The sequence below is a fragment of the Ambystoma mexicanum genome, chromosome 10, assembly GCF_040938575.1.
Source record: "Ambystoma mexicanum isolate Mex_15411 chromosome 10, UKY_AmexF1_1, whole genome shotgun sequence".
NCBI classification, from domain to species: Eukaryota; Metazoa; Chordata; class Amphibia; order Caudata; family Ambystomatidae; genus Ambystoma; species Ambystoma mexicanum.
The window spans coordinates 922,209,872-922,232,804 of NC_090932.1; the positions used below are offsets into that span (position 1 = coordinate 922,209,872).

At 48.0% G+C, this 22,933-nt stretch overlaps 1 protein-coding gene across 2 annotated transcripts in view; it reads right to left on the reverse strand.

Annotated features, from left to right (window-relative positions):
• USP13 (ubiquitin specific peptidase 13) overlaps nucleotides 1-22,933 on the reverse strand; it is a 748,772-nt gene that overhangs the window by 579,125 nt on the left and 146,714 nt on the right. The gene's annotated exons all lie outside the window — the stretch shown is intronic.

Here is a 22,933-nt window from a genome sequence, read left to right on the forward strand (position 1 = left end):
ATGGGCAAGTGAGAAGCTGGCAATAGAAACTAAGCACAAATATTACATATTTCATATGGTGCCAGCACACCAACCTAGGGCACTGTGACCAAGTTCCCTGCCTAAGCCTAACGGTGGATGGTGGTGTAGGAAAGGGGCCACATGCTACAGCAAGTCATGTGATGGTGGGCCCGAGGGGCAGCGTGGGGGGCTCTTAAGCTACACCACCATACCAGCAGGAGGCAGGAGATCACCACGTGTGTTGTTTCACAATGCTGTCCCTTTAAGAAGGTGGAAAAGGGACTATGGAGAGTACACCCAATCACCTTTGTGGCACAACATACACCTACTCTCCCGCACCTCTGGTGAAACCATCTCCCCACCATTTCAATCAGGGTAGCTATCATATAGCCATGTGTGAACCACAAAAAGGCTGAACATAGATTTGAGGTAAAAAAAATGTTTTATGAACCAAAAAGAACTACTTCTGGGTAAGCAACAGTTTGAAAGTTTCTAGGACAATCTCTTTTTAAGGTTCCAACAGTAGGGGTTCTTCCCAAAATGCACAAATCATGATCTCTCTGGTAAAGTCTTTGCTGCCACTTCTCCTCCTTGTAGTATCTTTGTTCTGGGGTGTGCTATTCCGATGAACTCATCACTGTTTTCCCAGCGGTGAGCTCATCCCATGTGGCCAGGCTATGGCAGCAGCTACCAGATCCTGGCCCTGGCGGCAGCTGTTTGAGGGAGGATCACATGGGGGGAAGACAACTTCTGGGTACATACCTTGACTTCATCGGGTGGGACGCGGTATCCCCCGTTCCCCTTTCAGGAGGAATTCCCCCATTTTCAACAATCTAATGGCCAATTGCGTGTCCTCCCTCTTTCACCCATGGAGAGTAGTGGAAAGCTTTGGTCACATCCCAGAAGCCAACTCAACTAACCAGCCTTGTAAACTTATGAAAGACACTTTGCCAAGCTCCACACACTCTTCTTCCAAACGTAGTTTGCCTTTAAAACCTATTTCCAATATTTATATTCAGAAAAGGACTACTGGTCCCACAATCCCCACAACACTGGGACGACGAAGAGGAGAGGAGTAATGATGATCACTTCCCACTGTCAACAGTCTAGTCCTTCCCGAAAGCCAATATAAAAGGCAGGAAATACTCAGGAAGTAGCTAGCTGGGATGAGACCCGTTGAAGTTGATGGAAACTGAACTATTGTGAGAGAGGGTTCAGGAGAAGACGTTACGTCTCCCACAGAGGCATACAAACGCTGGAAGCATGAGCCAGTGTGGCGGAGCAGTGGAGCTCGCCAGCCACAAATGATTTTAGCGTTGGGTGAGCAGGACGTGCTGTGTAGACACCAGGGGCCACAAGAGAGTCCCTCGGTGCTCGGCAGCTCGATGAGGCAGTATTATCCTTATCGGGACGAGAAGGAAAGCAGGTGTGCAGAGCAGAGCCGCGAGGCAAGCCGGAGAGACGTCAGAGCAGCCCAGAGTGGGAAGCAAGCGTCAGAGCTATACCGTGTAAGCACGAACAGGACCGAAGACGCTACGACGAGCCAGTGAGTCAGCCCAAACCAAGAGGGGACCATGGGGCATTTCGGCAATCGCGCCAATGACAATCTGAATGTCATGAGATTGCCAAGACAGAAACAATAAGAAGATTGCTTGCGAGTAAGAAGGGCAGAGTGCAGACCAAAACCCCAATAGCATATAAGTGCTTGAAATGCAAATGTCAGTAAAAGCTTGAACGAACAATGAAACAGATAGATATACCGAACCACGTTTTTAAACTATAAGAGGAGAAGTCATGGCAAGAGAATTATACCAGGCAGTTGAACTTACATAAGACGTCCTGGCAAGAGAAGTACACCAGGCAGTTGAAGCTACATAGTAAGTCCTGGCAGGGACATATACAAGGCATTTAAAAGTTCAAGAGAAGTCCTAGCAGGGGAGTATACAAGGCAATTGGAAGGGCATAATAAGTCTTGGCACGGGAGTACACCAGGCAAATTGGAAAACTACAAGAAATGTCAAGAAAGGACAGTGTTTGTTAAACAAAGAAGGAACTTGTGTTAAAGAAGGACTTGCAAGGCTAAAGAGCCTTTTACCACCCTCTGGAACCAAGGTCTTTTTCATCTTGGAGAACATTTATGTTCGAGTCATTCCATTTTTCATTTATAGAAACATTTTGTCAATACCAGTTTAAAGACATTTCTCTTTTCACTTTATAGTTTGGTTTGTAGTTTGAGGGTCTGGATAGAATCTTTGGCCACAGAGGTGGCTTTTTGGTTTCTGTCATCCTGACACAGACAGATCCTTAGTTTTTGGTTTTTAGGCAGGGAAACTCCTCTTTCCAAAAGGGTCAGAGAGGCATTTTCCCAACCCATTTCAGTTAAATAAAAGTCTTTAACCAAAAACATGACAACTTTGTGTCCGGCTTTCATTTCTGACCCCTCACACCACCCTCTTTTAGGGTCCTAACCTCCCCCAACTCCACCACGTCTTTAATCCCTTTGCTATTCTCCTGCTCCTCTTCAATGCCATATGCTTGTTACTCCTCCCACCATGCCTTTCACCCCTTCAGATCAGCATTTAAACATACCCCTGGTCTTGGGTCAAACATGCCCTCTGAAGTCGTATACCTTCCTGCTGATTCCATCACCTCTCCTGATCTTCCCCTCCCACAACCTCATGACGTTCTCCTCCTGCCTACTCTTGACATTCCCCCACCTACAACAACTAGCTGTTGTGCTCCCAGAATCTCCTGATGTACCTAACCTACCACCACTTGATAATCTCCGTCCTCCTGGGGTTTCTCTTCTTGTCCCTCTCCCCCCGCCTCCAGCCTCCAGCCTCTTCCTGCACTGCAACCTCCTCCTGTACTCTGACTTCCTCTGCACTGCCAATTCACTCAAACCGCTTCTTTCTTCAAACCACCACACACCTTTCAACTTTCACACACTGCGCTTTAGTGGGGGTGGGGGGTGGGAATATGTGTGTTTCTATTTTATTTCTTTGAATTGGCAGAGCCGGTCCCCCTGCACATGCATGGGAGGGTCTGGCTCCTGTGGCAGAGCAGCTACTCCCACATAAAGGCAGGAGACTCTCAGATAGATTCATGATAAAATCGGTCATCTGCCTTCTGCATTGTGTGAGCTGGTCAGTTTTGGGACAATCTGTTCTCTGCATTTCTAATGCCGCATTGGTCGTCAGGTTTCCAGAATCGATTCCCTTAAAGAGCCAATATCATTACTGTGCCGCTGACCATTTAAAATAAAAGATCAGTATTATCATAGGACAAACAGCCTGTGAAACCGACCAATATTGTTAGGGGTGTTTTGCGTGTATCTGTCCTCACCCCTGTGACTGGGCCTAAGGGAGGGTGACGAGGAGATCCTTCCCATAACGCCCCAGGCCCAAAATCCATTAGCTCTAGGAGGCGCCCGGACCCCGTGGTCATCCTGCTGTTTCCTGGGATTTGGGAAGGGGGCTTCATCAAAGAGCATTCGCTGATTCTGATCAATACTACACACACAGCTAGAAGGATTGGTCTCGTGCCTGCCCACATAACTTATGTACCTTTCAGAAGAAGTAAGTATCTCACAGCTGAAGCAAGAAAGCTGCAGAAACTGCAGCAGGGCAGTGTGTGAGCACTCCGCTCAGCACACAGGTGTCGAAGTTATGGAAATTTAAGACACCAGTCTAGAATCTATATATATTTTAGTCCTGCCCTATTGCCCCCTCAGCTGCAAAACCTGTAGTTTCAGACACAAGTACGCAATCCAGAACGCACTTGGAAGACCTGCACAAGTGAAAAGCACACAATAATTTAGGTTCTATGTTCATTCATCCCCAGTTTTGTTTCGCACCTTTTTTGCCGAAAATGTCTTGGCAAAAAAAATGCAGCAAATGTTTTTTTTTTGTGAGGGGTCCCCCCGAAACCCATCCTCCCCAATTATTTATTCCCTATACCCCACCCCACCGTACACCTTATATGCCCTTAACCCCCCCACATATTTTTGTATGATTTTTTTTGTCAAAAGATTTTCGCCAAAATGTGCTGCAGAAATAAAACAGGCGCTGGATGAACGTCGTACCCTAATTTCAGTCCGAAATACCAAGCCAGCCGGGGGATAAAAGGAGCAAGCTCAGAGCTATCAGTGAGGGAGTTTGGAGAAGAAGCTCAACTGGAAACCGTGATCAGGGGAGCAGAAGGAACCAAGCAGGAGGAAGGAGGCTGGAGAGAGGTGACTAGAGGGCAAGAGAGGAGCTTGGAGTCAGAGTAGAAGGGCAGGAAAGGAGGGTGAAAGTGGTGAAATACTGAGGAGGTGATGGAGGAGGTGTTTAACAGCAAGGAGCCTGACAGCAGAAGAGGAGAATAACGAGAAGGGAGCAGAGTGACCAGACAGGAGACGAGGATTTATTTTTTTTTTTTTTTAAATCAAACAATTTTATTGTTTTTTCCACAAACAAACATAGTAAGTGACACATTTACATCTCCTTGCCACACACCTCCTACTGTTGTCACCCCTACCAGCTCCCAGTGTTCCCTTATAACACGTCTCAATTGATCATCTATCCCCTTTAGTGACACCAAAGGGATCTGCGGGGAGTATGGCCTCCGGTTCCCCAGCATTACACATGTCCTGTGCCAGATCCCCCCCACCCAGGGCCAGCAGCGTCACTCTCTTACTTTTCGGGGGTTCAGTTACCCGCATCCACTCATTTAGGAAATATGGTGCACATTCCGCCCTTAGTAGTCTGGACTCTGAAGTGTTGTCTTCAGAGAGCCATCTAGCCACGTATTGCAATTGCCCTGCTAGGTAATACACCTCAAAGTTGGGTAATTTGATACCCGCCCAACCATGTGGGTTTTGTAATTTCCACAGGGCTACCCGATTTCTAGTGTTATGCCAGATGAACCCCCTGCACATATTGTGAAGTTTATTGAAAAAACATTTAGGTATCAGGCACAGGATATTTGCAAAGTTGTGCAACAGTTTGGGCAATACTATAACTTTAAGCAATGCTGGTTAGGGCCAGCTTCGCCCAAAATGTCATACTGCGTTGTATCCCTTCAAGTGCTTGCTGCATATTATTCTTATGTTCATCTCTTACATTGTGGTACACATTTATCCCTAGGTATCTAAACGTATCCACCGCCCATTCAATCTGTAACAACGGCAACCTGTCTAGGGGTATTCCTTTATATCTCCCTAGCGGGAATATCATGGACTTCCGTGGGTTCCCAGTTATGCCCGATATTAGTGCATAACGATCTAGTACCTCTAGTATATATTGTAGATTTTCTTCAGGGTAACTTTGTATAGCAACATGTCATCAGCATACAATATTAGGTGCTGTCCGCCTTTCGTTGTGATGCCCACCTCTCCATATTGGTATCTGAGGTATGCCGCTAATGGCTCTAGCGCCAGTATGAACAGCATCGGGGACCAAGAGCAGTCCTGTCTAGTTCCTCTGCCTAGTGTCCATCTCTTTGAAATCACCGACCCTGTCCTGACTCTAGCAATCGGCGCATTGTACATTAATTTCACCCATTGCAGATACACCGGTCCCATCCCAAACTTCTTGAGGAATGCTAGTGCCCATTTAAAAGAATCAAAAGCCTTGACTACGTCTAATGAAACGATCGCCAGTTCTTGTGAGCTTCCTACCGTTTGATCTATAATGTGGTGCAATCTCCTGAGATTGTCAGAAAATCTCAGCTGGGGGACCTACCCTGTCTGGTCATGGTGTATTAGGGCACTTATCAGTGGCTGCAACCTATTTGCCATCACTGCGGTAAGGATATTGCTATCCTGATTTAACATTGACAACGGTCTATAGGATCCGCAATCAGTGTCTATTTTGCCCAATTTGAGGAGTGGAATGATAACCGCCTCTCTCAAAGTCTCAGGCAGCCTGCCCTGTTCAAATGCCGGATTCGACATGGCTAACAATGGCAGTAACAGGTCTGCCATGTATGTCTTATAAAATTCACTTGGGAGGCCATCAGCTCCCTTAGCCTTATTGGTGGGTAGGTTCTGGATTACATATTCCAGTTCCTCTAATTCCAGTGGCGCCTCAAGCCGTTCTCTATCGGCTTCCCCTAGCCTGGATAGGAGGATGTCTTCCAGCACCTTGTTTATGTCAATGTCTTCTATGTCTGTTTTATCGGTATACAACTTGCAATAGTAACTCTGGAAGCACTTGTTTATTCCTTCCTGTGTGTTCGAGAGTGCCATCCTCGTGGCTCATTTCCCCGATCGCCTGCCTCGGGGTCTCATTTTTACACAACCAGGCTAATAATCTGCCTGGTTTATCTCCTTCCGCATGTTGTCTCTCTATGTATTTTTTGTAGTTCAGGTTGCATAATCTCTCCTAGTGGGTTTTAAATTTTTCCATCGGGTGCCTTATCTCCCCAGTTTTCTCCACGGAGTCTGGACCCACTTGTATTTTAGCCTCAATCTCCTTTTCTGTGGTTTGCATATCTGCCACTATGCCCCCTAGCAGCCCCGTCGACTTTGATATCGCCATCCCCCTCATTACTACCTTGAATGGTTCCCAGAGTGTGCCTGCAGATGCGACACTTCCAGTGTTAAGTTCAAAGTATTCTTGTATTGCTTGCTTGAGGTCCTCCCTGAACATGGTGTCCCTCAATGCTTCTGCGCGAAGTTTCCATGTCGGAATCCTAGGCCTGGGTGGCGAGATCTGCCATGTCACCAACAGTGGTGTATGGTCTGATAGTACTGCTGCTTTGTATTCTGCCTCTTTGATCTCTTCCACTGTAGAATTTGACACCAGTACATAGTATAACCTGGTGTATAAATTGAGCGGGCCGCGTAATGTGAATACCCCCAGAGTTGGGGTGCAGCTTCCTCCATATATCAGTGAGCTGGAATTCTCTCATGAGTGTGGCCAGGGCCCTTGCAGCCGGGTTAGACTTATTCATTTTGTTGTCTGACCTATCCATCTTGGGGTCTAACGTACAGTTAAGGTCCCCACCTATTACAACTGCTCCTTCCATGTATGAGCCAACGATTGCATATATACTTCTGAAATAGGATGCAGCATCATTGTTTGGGGCATAGATCTTGATCAGGTTGACCATTTTATTGCCCACTATCCCTTTCACTAACACCATTCTCCCATCTTCTCTTATCTCCTGTCTTATCAGTTTGAACGGGACATGGGGCGCCATCCATATAAGGACCCCCTAGCATATACTGAGTATGTGGCTCCTATTATGGTCCCTTTCCACTTCCTCTTCATCAACTCTAGCTCCTCTTTAGTTAAGTGGGTTTCCTGTAACATTGCTATGTCTATTTTCTGCCGGCGTAAATGCATCAGAATTTTATTGCGCTTAATATAGGTGTTTAGCCCGCGTACATTCCAGGTCACAACTTTAAGGTCCCCCATTCCAGCCATATCCCCCTCCGCCTGCCCTTCTCCCCCTCTTCTTCCTAAACAGATACAGTCGTGCTTGCGGCTCCTTCGTGTTGAACTCTTGTGTCATTATTGATCCCTCCCTCTCCTCCATCCTTACCCCCAAAACAAAACACCCTACTAACTACCCCAACTCTCTGCGGGCTCTTCCCGTTCAGCCCACCAACTCTTCTCCCGCTTCCCTCCCTCCCCATCCCCAACTGTTGCCCAGCTCCATCCCTGGATCTCAGGCTTGCCTGCATTTAGTCCTTTCTCCATCGGCCGGTACTCGGAACTCAGCAAGGAGTTACCACCTATCGGTAACCTAACTATTCTATCTCTAGGGGTATGAGCGCTAGTCCATCGTGTCTCTCGCTCTTTACACTATTGTGCCATGTCCGACCACAACTTATTACTCAACATTTAGCTTGTATTTTCCAGTCAGCATTGCCCATCTTATATCTAAGTCCCAGTGTACAAAATATTCAGCACCTTAGTTTCCACAAGTGCCGTTTCACTTATCCGTTACACCTTCCCTCTGGCTGTCCGTTTCCGACGGGCAGTTCTGGGTGTCCAGCCATTCAGTTGCGTCCTCGGGAGTTCCAAAAACAGGGTCCTGTTCCTGCAGGGTACATCAGCATGTATTTGTAGTCCGTGTCCCGCAATCTTTTCTTCGCAGTTCCATAGTTTATTCAACGTCTTTGCACCATAAGAGTGCAATCTGGGTATGCCGTTATAGCTGTGGATGGCCTTTGTATTGTGCCGCCTTTCCGGAAGTATTCTAGGATTTTATCCCTGTCTCGATAGTTCAATATTTTGGCGATCATGGGTGCCAGGGGGGCCCCCGGCGGTGGTCTTCGTGTCAGGGCCCTGTGTGCCCTTTCCACAGCAAACCCTTGGGTGAGTGCGCTCCCCCTATTTCCTGCAGCAGCATCGTTTCAACGTAATTCGTTGTGTTAGATCATTCTTTGCCCTCCGGGAGCCCTACGATGCGTATGTTGTTTCTTCGGGCACGTCCTTCGGCTTCCTCGGCTCTGTTTTCTAGATTGCTTACGTGTTGCTTCAGTATGTGAGGCGTGAGCACCACATACAGCTGTATTTGAAGTCACTTCTTTCACTGTTTCGCCTGTGCGTTCTTTCAGTGTTCTTACATCTTGTCGTAGTAGATTCACTTCCTCCTGGACTGCGCCCACTTTGAGTTCCAATGGAGTATTAAGTTCGGCCATGGGCGCTTCTAGTTTGGTCTCCCACTTTAGTTTCAGGTCCGCAATCGCTTCTAAGATCTGTTGATCGCTGCGTGCCGGGATTGCGTCCGTTTGTGGGATATTTTCCTTACTTCTGGCCCCTTCCGACAGCTGTGGTGTTCTTGTGAATTCTTCTAGTGTGGGCTGCTTCCCTTTGGTCTTGCCCTGCTTGGACGCCATCTCGAAGTCGTTGCGGTCATTGGTTTCAACTGGTGATGGTCCAATCTCCAACCCTTAATTCTGTTTTACTTGACAAAGTTTCGTGAGGGTTTTGACGTAGGCAATTTATTCGCCCTGAGGATCATGTATTGAGGCAATTGGGTCTTTTGTGTTTCCTTAGTCATATGGTCCGAGGTGCCATAGCAGGGGTTACCTGACTTCTTGCTGCCGTTGTGCGAGTGGTCTGGGTATGCAGCTTGTGCCTTGTGCCAGCTTCAGTTGCCCCAGGACCCCTGTATCGCCTCCTCTATGGGTCTTGCCTCTGTCTTCCCAGGCGCTGTCCACTCGCGCGTAGGTAGTGCGGAGCTGGTGTTGGGGTGGAGCTCACTACTTGCTGGTGCCGCATCAGTGCTTTTCGTGTTTGGAGGCCAGGCTGTGGGGTCTGTTCCTAGGCACACTTCTGTATGGGAGTGTACATTTACTTGGCCTCCCAGCTCGCGTGATCGTGTTGCTTCTACATGCTCCTTCACCCTCTATAGTCCTGGGATCACAAGAATACCTCTCTCACTTCCGCCCGTGACTGCAGGATCATATGTTGTGGCTATGCCCCTTGGAGGTGGGTTCGCAGCCCCTTCCTATCTGAACACGGGGCAGTCTTCTGGGCAGGCTAGAGCGCAATCCGGGACCTATTTATGCAGTGTCTTGTTGGTGCTTGCGCCCGCCCGTACCGTGCAGGATCCGGGGGTGCAGGGGGCACAGCCTTCCGGGCCACTTGCACCACAAGGCTCCAGTGGTGTCTTATCTCCTTACCCCTCGGGCGCAACCCCAGTCAGTTGTTCATGGTCTGCTATGGCTCTGGTGTACGGGTATGTTACGGTATCTTCCGACCCAGTTAGGTTTATTAGTTTGCTTGGGCTATGCTCTCGGGTGTGTCTGTTTTTTCCCAGCCCAGTTTTCCTTCAGCAGTCATAATCCCCCAGGAACGTGGTGCCGCCCAAATTTACCCGCTAGGACTGAGCTCGTGCCGGTGTCTGTATGCCACTGGGGTCTGCCTCCCAAGGGGGTCGAGGGGTCTGTTTGTGCCCAGTCCAGGTCTGTTAAAGCCTGCTCCTTATGCTCCGAGCAATCCAAGGCAAGTTAGGCTGTGTGAGCCAGGGACTTCATTTTACTGTCCCCACATTGATGCTCAGGGGCTGCGTCGTCCCGTTTATCCCTCTCCGTAGTATGAGCTACGGAAAGCTTTTATCTCAATGGCGGTTCCTAGTGTTCTCATGCGCCACCACCCTGGGGTCGCGCAATTCGTTGCTTAGTGAATTTCCCAGCGCTGATTACGCGCTTCAGTTCCTGTGCCTGCTTTCCTCGCAGGCACCCGTGTGCAGCCACTCAGCTCGTGGCCCCCAAGGAGCGTGCTGTTGTATGGGGGCCGCTGACAAAGTGGAGTCCTTGTCAGTTTCTCCTCTCGGCTTCTCCTTGCAACTTAGTATCCAAGCCTGTGTTTCCTTCTCGGGAGGGGTGAGTCCGTCATGAAACGGCGCGGTCCTGCCGATCTGAGCCCTGCGTGTTTCAGACGGACCGATGTGGGGTTGTCTGTATTCAGCAACCGGTTTTTGTTGCTGCGAGCCTCCCCTCCTAGCCCTCGCGCCGTCCCGTCGTTGGTGCAGTGTCCAGTCTGTAATCCTCCATTTTAGGGAATGTAGGGCTTTGTGTTTGGGCCACTGGTAAAGGCGAGATGAGTATCACGGCTCAGACTTCAGTCAGCTGTTTTCTCCGCAGCTGATCTCTTTGTTCCTAGGCGCCGCCATCTTGGGACCGCACGGTTCGTTTCTGCCGAAAATATTCGCTTGGGCATAACTTCTTAAGTCTTCGCACGGGGTGGGTTCCAGTTGCCCATGCCTGCCTCTTTTACCAGGACAAACGTGCAGTTGTGGACTTCTACGGCTGCTTATAGTGCTTTGTTTTTCCGGATCAATGTAGAATGTGCGGGAGACACAGCGAAACCACGTCTTCTTACATGGCTATCAAGCCATGCCCCGTCCACAGCATCATTAGCTTTGAAAGGCAAAGTTCCATTGGCAATTGCATGACTCACACTTTCCTCCTAGGTGTATGGTCTGGGCTTGGCAGCAGACCAGTCAGTGAATGTCTTCCCATTTTTGCCATATTTTCCTCGCTTTGTCAGGGCAACCTCTTGCGGTGTATACCCAATGTTTCATTGCGGCACATATGTCAATGTCTGTGACCCACTGCTCGAATCTGGGAGTGGCCTCCGAGCCCCACAGTTGTGCGATGTTCCTTCTGAGCGCTGCCGTCGATATAAATAACTTTTCATATCTCGGCAAATCGCTTTCGTCACCTACCCCTAGCAGCCGCTGCTTTGGTTCTCTTGATATTGTTTTGCCTATGACCCTAGATAGTTCATCGCAGCATGCCTGCCAATATTGCTGTATGTGGTCGCATTCCCATATAATGTGGAAGAAGGTGCCCTCTTCGTGTTTACAGCGCAAGCACCGTGGGTCTGGGGCTTTACCCCACCGGAAGAGAGCCGCTCTCGGGTAGTAAGTGCAGTGTAGGATCTTAAGCTGTACGAGCCGAAGTCTGGATGAGATTGCGGCTTCCCTGGGGTACTTTAACGCAGTAATCCAGTCTTCTGGTTGTATTGCTCCTATATCCCTTTCCCATTTGGCATTAAGGCTGACTAATTCCTTTGTGGCAAAGGAGGTGATTGCGTTGTACATGGTTGAGGTGACTGTGTGTGATCCGTTCCGGGAGCATGTTGCGCTCAATTGGGGTGTAGTCAGGCATATTGTTCATGTCTGGTAGATGAGTTCGTAGTGCGTGGTTTAGAGTGTAGTGGTAGTGAACTGTTGGTGGGAGGGAGAAGTCAGACTGCAAAGATTCAAATTTGGCTATCTTGCCCTCTTGTATGACATCCTTTATCCTTGTTATCCTGTGTGTTACCCAGGTGGGACATCTCGGGAGTTTGTTCATTTCTGGGAGATATCTATTGTTCAATAGTGGTTGCTCAGGTGTCAGTTTCCTGTCCCAATCCATACATTTGTGTGTCTCTGCCCATATTTGTGTCAGGTGCGATATCATGGACGGTGTGGCTGCTCTGTTCAGGGCGCGATATAGTAGTTCAATTGGGGGTGTTCCCCTGCTAGTGTTTATTGCTCTAATATGCGGCAGTGTTGCGTCCCCATGTAGCATGTCATTCACGACCGCCATCTGGCTGGCCCAGTAGTATGTTTGCAGCCTGGGCAGTCCAATTCCTCCCTCCCAGATGGATCTTTGGAGTGTGGCAAGTGCTATGCGCGGGTGACCACCGCTCCATAGTAGTTTCCGGAGGGCGCAATCTATTTTATGGAACTCGTGCATTGGGATATGTAGTGGGGCGTTCTGTAGGACGTAAAGGAAGCGTGGAAGAGCAATCATTTTGAAAAGGGCTGCCCAGTAGAGTTAGCGGTAGCGAGGCCCAGTGACGCGTATCCTCTACGAATTTCGTAGAGATTGGATGTAGGTTGTCGGGTATGTAGTCCGTGAGCCTATTTGTGATCTGTATGCCTAGGTATTTTAAACTTATTGTTTCAATATGGTATGGGCTATTTTCAGGGGTTAGGTTGTCTGCCCTCCCTATCGGGAATAATGTAGATTTAGACCAGTTGACTCGTAGTCCGCTGAAGGCACCATACCTCTCTAACAAGTCTGTGATTGCAGGGCTTGAGTTGGCAAGGTCCCTTAGGTAGATTAGTAGGTCATCTGCATACAAAGAGACCCTGTCTTCCCAGGTGTCTGACCATCGGAAGCCCTCCCACCTCTCTGACTCCCTCAGCAGTGTTGCGAGGGGTTCTATCGCTAGTGCGAATATCATGGCCGATAGGGAGACAGCCTTGTCTCATGCCCTACCCCGATGTGAAGGGTTCCGACCGCCAGCTATTGACCCTAGTTCTCGCCCTTGGACAGTTGTATAGGAGTTTTACCCATGTCATGAATTGGTGACCGAAGCCCATGCAATGCATTATTTCCCCTATGGCCTCCCAGTGCACCGAATCGAAAGCTTTTTCGAAGTCGATGGCGAGCAGTGCTTTGGGACCCCGAAGACTGTCTGCTTTTTCTAGGGCGGAGTGTAGTCTGTATATGTTCTTCCGGGTTGACATCTGTGGCATGAAGACGCACTAGTCCGGGTGGATTAGGGATGAAATGACCAATTGTAGTCGATCGGCTAGTTCCTTCGCGAGGATTTTCGTTTCGCCATTTATGAGGGAGTTAGGTCTGTACGATGCGCAGTATTCGGGGGGTTTGTCCGCCTTGGGTAGCACTATTAACGTGGCTTCTCGGAGGTCTGGTGACAGGGAGCCCTGATCCTGTGCACGTTGGTACATGCGTAGTAAATGTGGGGCGATTTCGTTCGCCCCTATTTTCTGCCATAGTTCTGTTGGGAAGACGTTCGGCCCCGGGGATTTCCCAGATTGGAGTCCGGACATGGCAGCTATCACGTCCTCTTCTCTGATCTCTTTTTCTAGAAGGGCCTGCTGCTATGCGGTGAGGATGGAGAGGGTAATTTCTTCCATTATCGATTTGTCTATGGGGAGCAGGGGTGCTTTATATAGATCTGCATAGAATGTGGCAAAGCCCTCCGCAATGTCTCTGTCTGTTAGTGGGCCAGAGTCTCCATTGCTGAGTCGTCTAACATTGTTGGATCCTTCCTCCCTGCGTTCCAGCCATGCTAGTATTTTGCTGGCTTTGTCCCCGGTTTCGTAGACTCTGGCGCAAAGGGCTCTGTGGGCATGCCTGGCATTGTCCAGGGCTGTATTTTGGAGGCGTTTCTGCGCCAGTATGAGTGCCCTGTTCATTTCGGGCATGGCCTGTGCCAGGTGAGATTCTTCTGCGCGATTGACTTGCTGTTTGGCTTCGTTCAGCGTGGCCATTTGCTTTTTTTTGCACGCGGTTTTCCAAGAAATGATATCGCCCCCGAGTACTGTTTTATAGGCTTCCCACAGTGTTCCCAGATTGGCTGCGGTTTCTGCATTTAGTTCAAAATATGCTTTGGTGGTATCTTGTAGCTTCTCTACCATTTCCGGGAAACCCAGGTAATAGTCATTTAAGCGCCAGCATGGTGGGGGGTTCGGTCTGGAAGAACTGATTTCTAATATCAGAGGGGAGTGGGCAGAGATTCCTCTAGGGAGTAAGTATGTCTCGCAAATTTTATGTGCGTCTATAGATGGAATGAAGAAGTAATCTAGTCTCGAGAGTGAGGCGTGGGCTCCGGAGTGGAATGAGTATTCTCTGCGGTCAAGATGCACAGACCGCCAAGCATCTTGTAGCCCTAGGGCGTTTGTGAATGTGGCCAGTTTTGTATTTGTTGCTGGGTTTCTACCTCGCAGATGTGTCCGATCCACTTCCACGTTCATAACTTCGTTGAAGTCGCCTCCTAGGACTATGGTGTCTGATGTGTCCCGGGTGGTCAGAGGGGAGATGTCAGTGAGCAGCGCAGTTAGTAGGGTCGGTGGCGCATATACTGCTAGTAGCAAGATAGTTTGTTCCCATAGTGTCCCTGTTATGTAGGTGTATCTGTCCCCTTTGTCTTGGGTGACGGTGGAGGGGGAATTTCTTATTTATTAGTATTAGTACGCCCCGGGAGCCCATAGTGAAGCCAGCGTGGATTGCAATACGGTAATTCGAGCGTTTAAAGAAAGTGCAGTTTGTGCCGGCTAGGTGCGTCTCAGTCAGGAATGCTATGTCCGGCGTGTGCCTGTTGAGGAATTGCACAACTAGTCGCCGTTTTATTCCGTTACCTAGCCCGTTCACATGCCACGTCAGGAACCTAATGTTCCTATTCGCAGTGATACGTGTGGCCATGATCAGGCGTGGCGGGGGGTGTTGGGTGCTACAGCGTTCATTCTGCGGTACCCTTGTGACTTACGCTCTGTAATAGGCCATTGGGTCTGACTATATCTGGTGTTCCTGTTAGGTGAGCAATGTTCAGGTGTTGCCTGTGTGTCTGCGAGTTCGGGTTACTCTTCGTGCTCTCTGCCTTATGACGCGCACACCCACCCTTTGTCCCTCCCCATACTCCCCCCCTACCCCCTCCAACTAGAAGCACCTGTAGCCCAAACTGTGCGCCAACTGGGCGCTTAACCTGAAACCATAACATTATAAAAAGGTAACAGGGAGCTTACGCCAACTGCTGATGAGTTTCCGTCTTCCCATGGCGACCGCTAATGCGTGGTTTCCTTAGTTCTGCGATGTTCGAGATAGCAGAGTCTTTGCAACAGTCTTCATCCAGTCCCTTCTCTGACCGGGCTGTTTTGTGACAGTGCAGGGTGGTCGTAGCCCCTTGGGTTTTGTTGTGGCGGGGGGCCTGCCGTGCCAGGTGTCTGCCTCAGGGATTCTCTTGGGGTTATTCGGTGCTCCGGCGTGTTTAGGATTCTGGTTTCAAACCAGTCCCAAGCTTCTGTTGGTGAATGGAACAAATGAGTGGTGCCTTCGTGGTGCACTTTGAGTAGTGCTGGGAAGAACAGGGCGTATTTCATCGAGAGGGATTGAAGTTTCTTCTTTACTGAGTCGAAGGATTGCCGTGCTTTTTGGACCTCCCTGGTATAGTCCGGGTAGAAGCCGACCCGATGGCCATTGTATGTGATGGGCCCGGTGGCTCGGGCCATCTGTAGGATTGTATATCTATCCCGGAAGTTTATGAGCTTGGCTATTATTGTACGTGACTGTGCGCCAGGCGTGGGCCGTCCGGTTGGAACTCTGTGAGCACGTTCAATGGAGAAGAAGTTAGAGAATTTTTTGGGTGCGAATATGTGCCAGCCAGTCTTCCAGAAAGAGCTTGACACTGGGCCCTCTTCCTTTTCGGGGATTCAGAGGATCCGTATATTGTTCCTCCTTGCGCGTCCTTCGCTGTCCTCAGCTCTGTTTTCAAGCTGTGTTACTTTCTCGGATATGGTGGCGAGTTGCTTACTCATTCTTTCCATTGTGTCTTCCATATTTGAGATTCTCTGCTCTGTTTCTCCCACCCTCGAGGACAGGTTATGGAGGTCCTGCCGTAGAAAGGACACCTCCGCAGCTAAGCCCCCTATTTTCCCTTTGAGGGATGTCCGCGAATCCTTGATTGCATTCATGACATCTATTAGCGAGATGTTGGGTTCGTCCTCTCCCGTCCCTTCTTTTTCGGGAGTTGTGATTGGGGGACCCTGGAGGAGTCTGACCGTGAAAAGGTCTATCTTGCTCTGGAGGGTCTGCTTTTTAGCTTCATCTTTTCCCATTGCGCTGAGGGGCTCAGTGCGTGATATGGCGCTAATAGATTGTAGTATTCAAGCGTACGGATCCCTCTGTGGCAGAGGTGGTTCCTTTGGGTTAGTCTGTGCAGCCTTTGGTTGCTCAGGTGTTCTGCTCTGCGTGGTTTCACGTGTCTGGCATTTGTTGTGGGCAGAGGAAGGGGAGGGTGTTTTTTGTCCCTGGTTTGCTCCTTGTATGATCTTGCTTAGTGCCTGGGAGTAACCCTGCTCTTCTGTTTGTGGGTCTCCTGCTGGGTGTCACTGCGCGGCTTTGCGCAAGGGGGCAGCGCTGGGTATATCTCCCTCGTGGGGACGGGTCAGCAGCGTGTGTAGGTAGGCCCAGGCTCCTGGGTGGATAGCGTTTAGGCAGAGGGTAGTGAAGCGCTGACAGTGATGGTCAAATTGCCCTGTTCTTAGGTCTGCTCCATGCCCCCCTTGCAACGGTGTGCTCTATCTTATGTTTGCCGCTCTGGTCGTACCTTGAAATGCCACGCAGTGACAGGCTCTTCGATCCGGTTTGCCTTTGGCTTCGTGTGTAGGTGCTTTTTCTTGATGCTTTGCGCGCTGCTTGCCTCCGGTGTATTCGCTCCACCTCACGGTACCTGCTGGTGGGAGAGCGTGCACTGTATCCTGCCTCGGGCTGGTAGATGTCAGAGTTTGCCTGGCCTCACGGTGTGTCTGCTGTGGGTGCCGGCGCTTCTCGCGGATAGAATCCTCTCTGGTGGCGTTGTCCAGGATGGTGTTGTGGGGGCTGGTGGATGTTCTATCAGCCCTGCTTCCGTCACCGGTGCGGTGCGTTGAGAGAAGTGGTACCCCTTTACATCAGTTTCAGATGTGCGGGCCGCTGCTGTAGTTCGCGCTGCTGCGTGGACAAGATGATGCTGGGAGCTCCCCGGGGACTCACTCCTCTGTGTTCACTTCTCCTCCGCCTCGGCGCGAGGCGGGTGTGCTCCCGATTCAAAGAGCATAGCCCTTCTGCTCTGAATGGCCGCGAGGCTCACTGTGCCCCTGGGCGGGGAGGGAGATAGTTTCCTCTGCTGCTGGTGGGTTATGGCCTCCGGGCTCCCGTGGTTTTGACGCCTGTTAAGTTCAGCTCCGAGGCTCTGATTTTTGTCGGGGTTGGGGCTATTTGTGCCCAGGGTGCTCCACCTCCGAATCGTGCCGTTCCTTCCTGGAAACAGGTGCTGGGGACCAGGGGTTGCCAGGATATTTTCTGCGGTCGCCGGGAGCGGGTTTTACTAGGTCGTCATGCGCGGCTCGTGCATGCGCAGTCCTGGAGACGAAGATTATTAAAAGAAGAGAGGAGGCAGGTGACCAGAGGGAAGAGGTGGAAAGACGAAACCTCAGGAAAAAGAACAAAGAGTGTCAAAGGAGAAGAAGACAAGATGAGAGGAGTTACAATTGAAGAAAGGAGGAAGTGCAGGCTGGAGCAGATGCAAAGGGGGGAGGGAGAGTTGTAGCAGGAGGGTAGTGTGAAAAAGACGCGTTAGCAAAGGCGACCTTTAGCATTTGGTGAGATGTTGATGACGATTATGAGAGGGGTTAGGGCGGGAAGCAGAACAAGGACCCCGAGATAAGGAAGAGGCCAGAGCCCTCGAACCAGCCCAGCAAAACCAGCATGGCAGCCCTGTTTGGTTGCAACTTCGGGCCTCTGAATTTGCTACAGCTATAATCTCGAGTATATTTAAACCTGTGCTTACTACCACGAAACAGACTGAAAGAGTGGTCTCCCTCTCCTCAAGCAATTAAGAATACCAAAATCAGGTAAGCTGAAAGCAGAAGAGAGCAGGAGAATCCAGAGACGGTTTTGAAAGGACCCAGGCACAGCGACTGAGCGGCATTTGTATCGCCCACAGGACCGAAAAACATTTTGAACCCTAGTCCTGGGCAAAACACCAAGAACTTTGGTTTTTTATGGTGCCTATTGCGAAACAGACATTCAGAGAGCAAAATACCTATGGGAACACTAGGGGAAGAGACTGTTTTCAGCCTGTCTGACCCTTCTTTGCGTTTGCCATTTACAACCAATTTATATATTTATTTATTTTTATTTATTTTAATTTATAAAGCACTCAGCGGCCGTAGGGCATTGTGGCCCTGTTACAGAAGATTCGCTTGAATACAGATTACACATAAATTACAAGGTACATAACAGTAATACAAATGAGAATGTTCCATGGTTACAGGGGAACTATGTTATGTATGTTCTAGTTGAACAGCTTCGTTTTCAATGCTTCTCTGAACAAGATGAAAGAAGTTTCTTTTCTAAGGTTGAGTTCGCCATCAACTGTAAATCTCCCAAAATCAACCCAGACTACTTAAGAACTGTGGCCTGGGCGTTGATTGATCCATGCATGCCTCATGGCACAATTTCAATAAGAATCAGGCTTCAGACATTGCCCTCACCACCAGCCATTGGCTAGTGATAAATGACTCTTGGTGAATAAGAAATTATTTTGTATGTGTATGTGGCGAACTGAGGGGATGGGTCACCTTTTGTTTCTGGTTACTGGCTTGCAACTTACTGGTAATGTTTATCCCTGCTGTAATGGTATGCAACAACTAAAATAAAAATTAAACACTTCAACATACTCTTAACTCTAACACTGCGGCTGTGGTTCTACAAATTGCTATTCTTATACTAGTATCTAGCCAGTTTATAAGTGAATTTGGGTGCAGGAAGGAAAAATAATATGCCCAGTAGATTACACCATGTGGGGGCAAGAAGACTGATTTCTATAGCCAAGTGGCAGTACTGGCAGAACTTGGAATTTGTCCTGACAAGTGAAATCCGTTATTTCTTTTTCTACATAAGAGGGGACAGCGTTCTGAGTTTGTTCTTGCTGGCAGCAAGCTCGCCCCAGCGTTCTAGATGAGTAATGTAGGCCATTGCTGAATGGTGCGCCAAAGAAACTCACTGACAATCCCTTTTGGGTAGGTCTCACTATACAGTTCAGTATGGACCATCTGTATCTTCTTTATTTATTTGTAATACTTATGCACGGGCAATTTGCCCATTTTCAAGGGTGTTCTGAATTGTAGCAGATAAGTTAACTCGGGTGCAAGCAGGTAAAGAGATTTGCCAAGGGTCACAAAATGTGATCAAGTGCAGAGCCAGGATTCTAATGAGGGACAACACATTTGAGTCTGTGAATGGTGAATATCAAAATTGGAAGTCAATCTTTGGGCCTGGAACTCCTAGGTGGTTTCAGGTCCTAAATTAACTTCAAAATGGCTATTGTGAGAATCCCATAGGTGGACCAATTCAATGATGACTTACCAAATGTCCGCCAGGAGCTAAAGTCAACCAATCTAAGGAATAGATCAAGAGTTAGGCTTAGGCCTAGTGCTAGCAAACAAGGAGCCTGTGATGAAGAAAAGGGGTACTATGCGGAAGGGGTGAGAGGAGTGTGAAAAGAGGGGCACGAGGTAGAGCACCCCATGTTAAAATGATGAATACAATCAGAAAACACAGTCAAGTTTGGAAAAGGTTGAAATATAGGGGACGACTATTAGGACATTACAAGATAAAAAGTTGTCTTGAGGAAGGATAACTTTCAGGAGTCTCACAATAGGTAGACTCACATTTGGAAGCCAACCTACAAACATGGTGCCAACCTCGACTTCTAGAGAGTAGACTGGCACTAGACACACCTCATGTTTAACTCCTAAAAAAAAAAATGATAACCCTATTACCGGCTTTATTTTCGCTTGGTAGTCTAGTGCAGGAAGATAGAAAATGTGGCTTCAAAAGGCTAATTCATTAGATGCACATGTCTGATGTTAAGAAGGAAAGGACACTGGGTCAAGAAACAGAGTGACAACTAACTTCCTTCAGTGGAGATCCGGCAACCCCACGGGTGCAGGAGACGCCCTAATGAGCGCACTGTACGCAGGATCGTGTATTGCACAGCAAAGCATGTATGCCATAAATGACAACCATGTTAGAATCACAGTGGCACAGAATGCGTATTTTTTGACCCGTGTAAAACATGCGGATAGGTGGATGGTTTTAGAATATGTAAAGTAAAATGGAATAAACATTGGGAAATCTTACAGTCTTGGCTGTTGCCATATGCTTGGAAAGGTGTCTAGCAAGAAAGAGAGCATGAGTGTTGGGAGGTGTAGTCAAAGTGGCGGTGTGCAATTTAGTGTTGTTAATGGTAACAAGGTTTGAGTATTTGATTTTTGATCTGCAGCGAAAATATGAAGACAGATCACAAAGGCATTATATTACGTAGAGACAAACGCATGTATGCCCACAAATGATTGATAAACAAAACATTATTGATAAATCCATAAAACAGTGCACTTTGCTTAACCTCGGGGGTACTCTGATACAGTAATACCAGGGCATCAACTCGGCTGGGCACTACCTGCTGCTCCCCTTCTGACTTGAATTAAGCCTTGCTGCCCCAATGATTTTCATATTGCACACTCAAGTAAAAAAATGGGGACCTTCCTCATATGAGTTCCGCCTCAAAGTAAGTTGTGGACCAGATTCCCAAACAAGCATTGGCAATGCCAACAGTTGGGCTTTTGTGTAGGTATAGGACACGCATTTGCCAGGCACTGCTGTAGTGATATTAACTGGCCACAAATGGAAGCATATGCAAAATGGTGTGAGTACCTGGGCATCCCACAGCAGTGCCTGGCAAATGCCGAATACTTCTACACAAGCCAAAACTGACTGCTTTGTCAATGCTTGATTTTAACAGGACTTCAGTGAAGGACACGCTTAGTGCTTATAAATTGAGTGGCTGAAAGCATACCTGGTTGCGCCATTTTTATTCCATCAATAGCGTATTAACAGCTCCAGTTAAGTCATTAATTCTCAGAAGACGGCTTTGAAAAACACTGGCAGGAACTTCAAACACAAAGTGTGATGGTAAGACTTGATAAAGTTTGCTCAAAAAGGTCCCAGGAGGATGTGCCTCATATGCCATTTCTCCATAGCTCTCTCTCTCAGATGCCCACTATTTTTATGTGCAAATGCTGACAGGAGCATCACTTTGTGCCAAGAAGATGTGCATCTGATCAGATGCCCCAAAAAGAGTGCATCTACCCCTACAAACACAAGCCAAATATTTCAGACAATTTCTTTAGTGTTCATTCTCTTGTTTGTCTTATGTTCATAAGAAGTCTGAGAATAAGACCAGGCATATTTTGACCTGCAGCTTTGTAATGAGTTTACTTTGTAAAGTGGATCACTTCCCGTGGGAGTAAGTGTATACCAATTCAATGTCTCAGATGGTAGTCTTGCCATAGTGAGGGGTCTACGATTGTGTTGAAGTAGAGTAGGATTAAGTATTTAATTCATTAATTGGGTAAAATCTGGCAGTGTGATTGCTAGACAGGATTGCTAGACAGCCACATGGAAAGTGTTCTACGTGCAATCAATGGCAATACATACGCACATTACCCAGCTAGGTCATAGAATGGCCTTAATTTCACTTGCCCTTGTACATGTATAATGAGGCATGTCAATATATACCTTGGCAGATTTAAGGACCACACTGAGGACCATACGTTGGCACTATTATGGCGAGGACTATAATATCACTACTGTGATGCTACTGGACCTCTGGAAGAAGCCTTGGAAAAGAGATGCAAGGCTCAAAGTACCTTGATTAATGGTGGTATGGCATGGGCCCGCATTGTGGGTGTGGGAAGCCAGCCCCCCCCACACACAGACTAGCCAGCTCCAGTATGATTGACCTCTTCATCAGCCACTTGAAATCAAGGATCCTCCCATATATCATTGCTCTCCTCATCAGTTGATGCAGCATCATGATGCCTTCACTAGTAGCCATTTTGGCAATGTGTGCTGTTCTTTCATACTGTTTTTCTGGTAATGACTGGGGTGCACGGTGTGATTCTTTGGTTAGATAGGGCACTTGCACTCTTTTTGGGGCCGCTTGCTCCACTTTTAAAAGGAACTAATGTTGATGGGCATTTTTGAAGCAAATTTGGTGTGTGGTGTGCTTTTGTAAATCAGGATTTTGGTGCATCTCTTCTCACTTTCCATAGTAACTCCCCCTTTACATGCTTAATGTGGTGCATGTGCAGGTTTTACTGCCACTTTGTTCATCTTTTGCCCACATTTTGCACTCCTTTATAAACTGGCGCACCCGTTTGTGGTGCATCTCAGATTTGCACATTTTATTTTTGAGGATCCAGTCTAGCACTATGTGTACTACGAACTAAAATGCAAACCCCTGTTGCTGTGACTAGATGCAAGGATGTGCTCTACTTGTAAAATCATAAAATAGATTACGGGATGCTCTAAAAGTAATTCTGCCAGACACAAAGAGCACATCTTTTACAAAATGTTTGTTCGGAGAGACAATTGCCAGCCAATAGAAATACACAACACAGGTTTACAAATGCAAGACAAGAGAGTTCAACACATCTCCAGTCCAAAATTTAGGAGAGACACATAAGCAAAGCACCCATGTGGACTTATGCTAATACATTTCAGTCATACTAGGTGGTAAAAACAACTACCCATGAGCCAAACCCACAGTGAAAACAATTGTACTTTCAAAATCCAGACAGTAGTTTAGTGTCAACTATTTTAATTTAAACGAATGGCAGCAGGCATTGAGTAAAGGCTTCCTCCTACTTGCACACTTTTGGGTAGGGAATTTAGCTTACAGTCACAGTGCTCCCAATTTTCTAAATAAAAAAATATTGGTACGCTTTCAGAAAATGATTGTCATTTGTAATATGTGTAATGAAATATGAGCTATTACGATTTGCATCGGCCATAGGTCTAATATCTCCATTTCATGCAATTTATATCAAGGCATCCTTCGACCACTAAATAGACACTGATAAG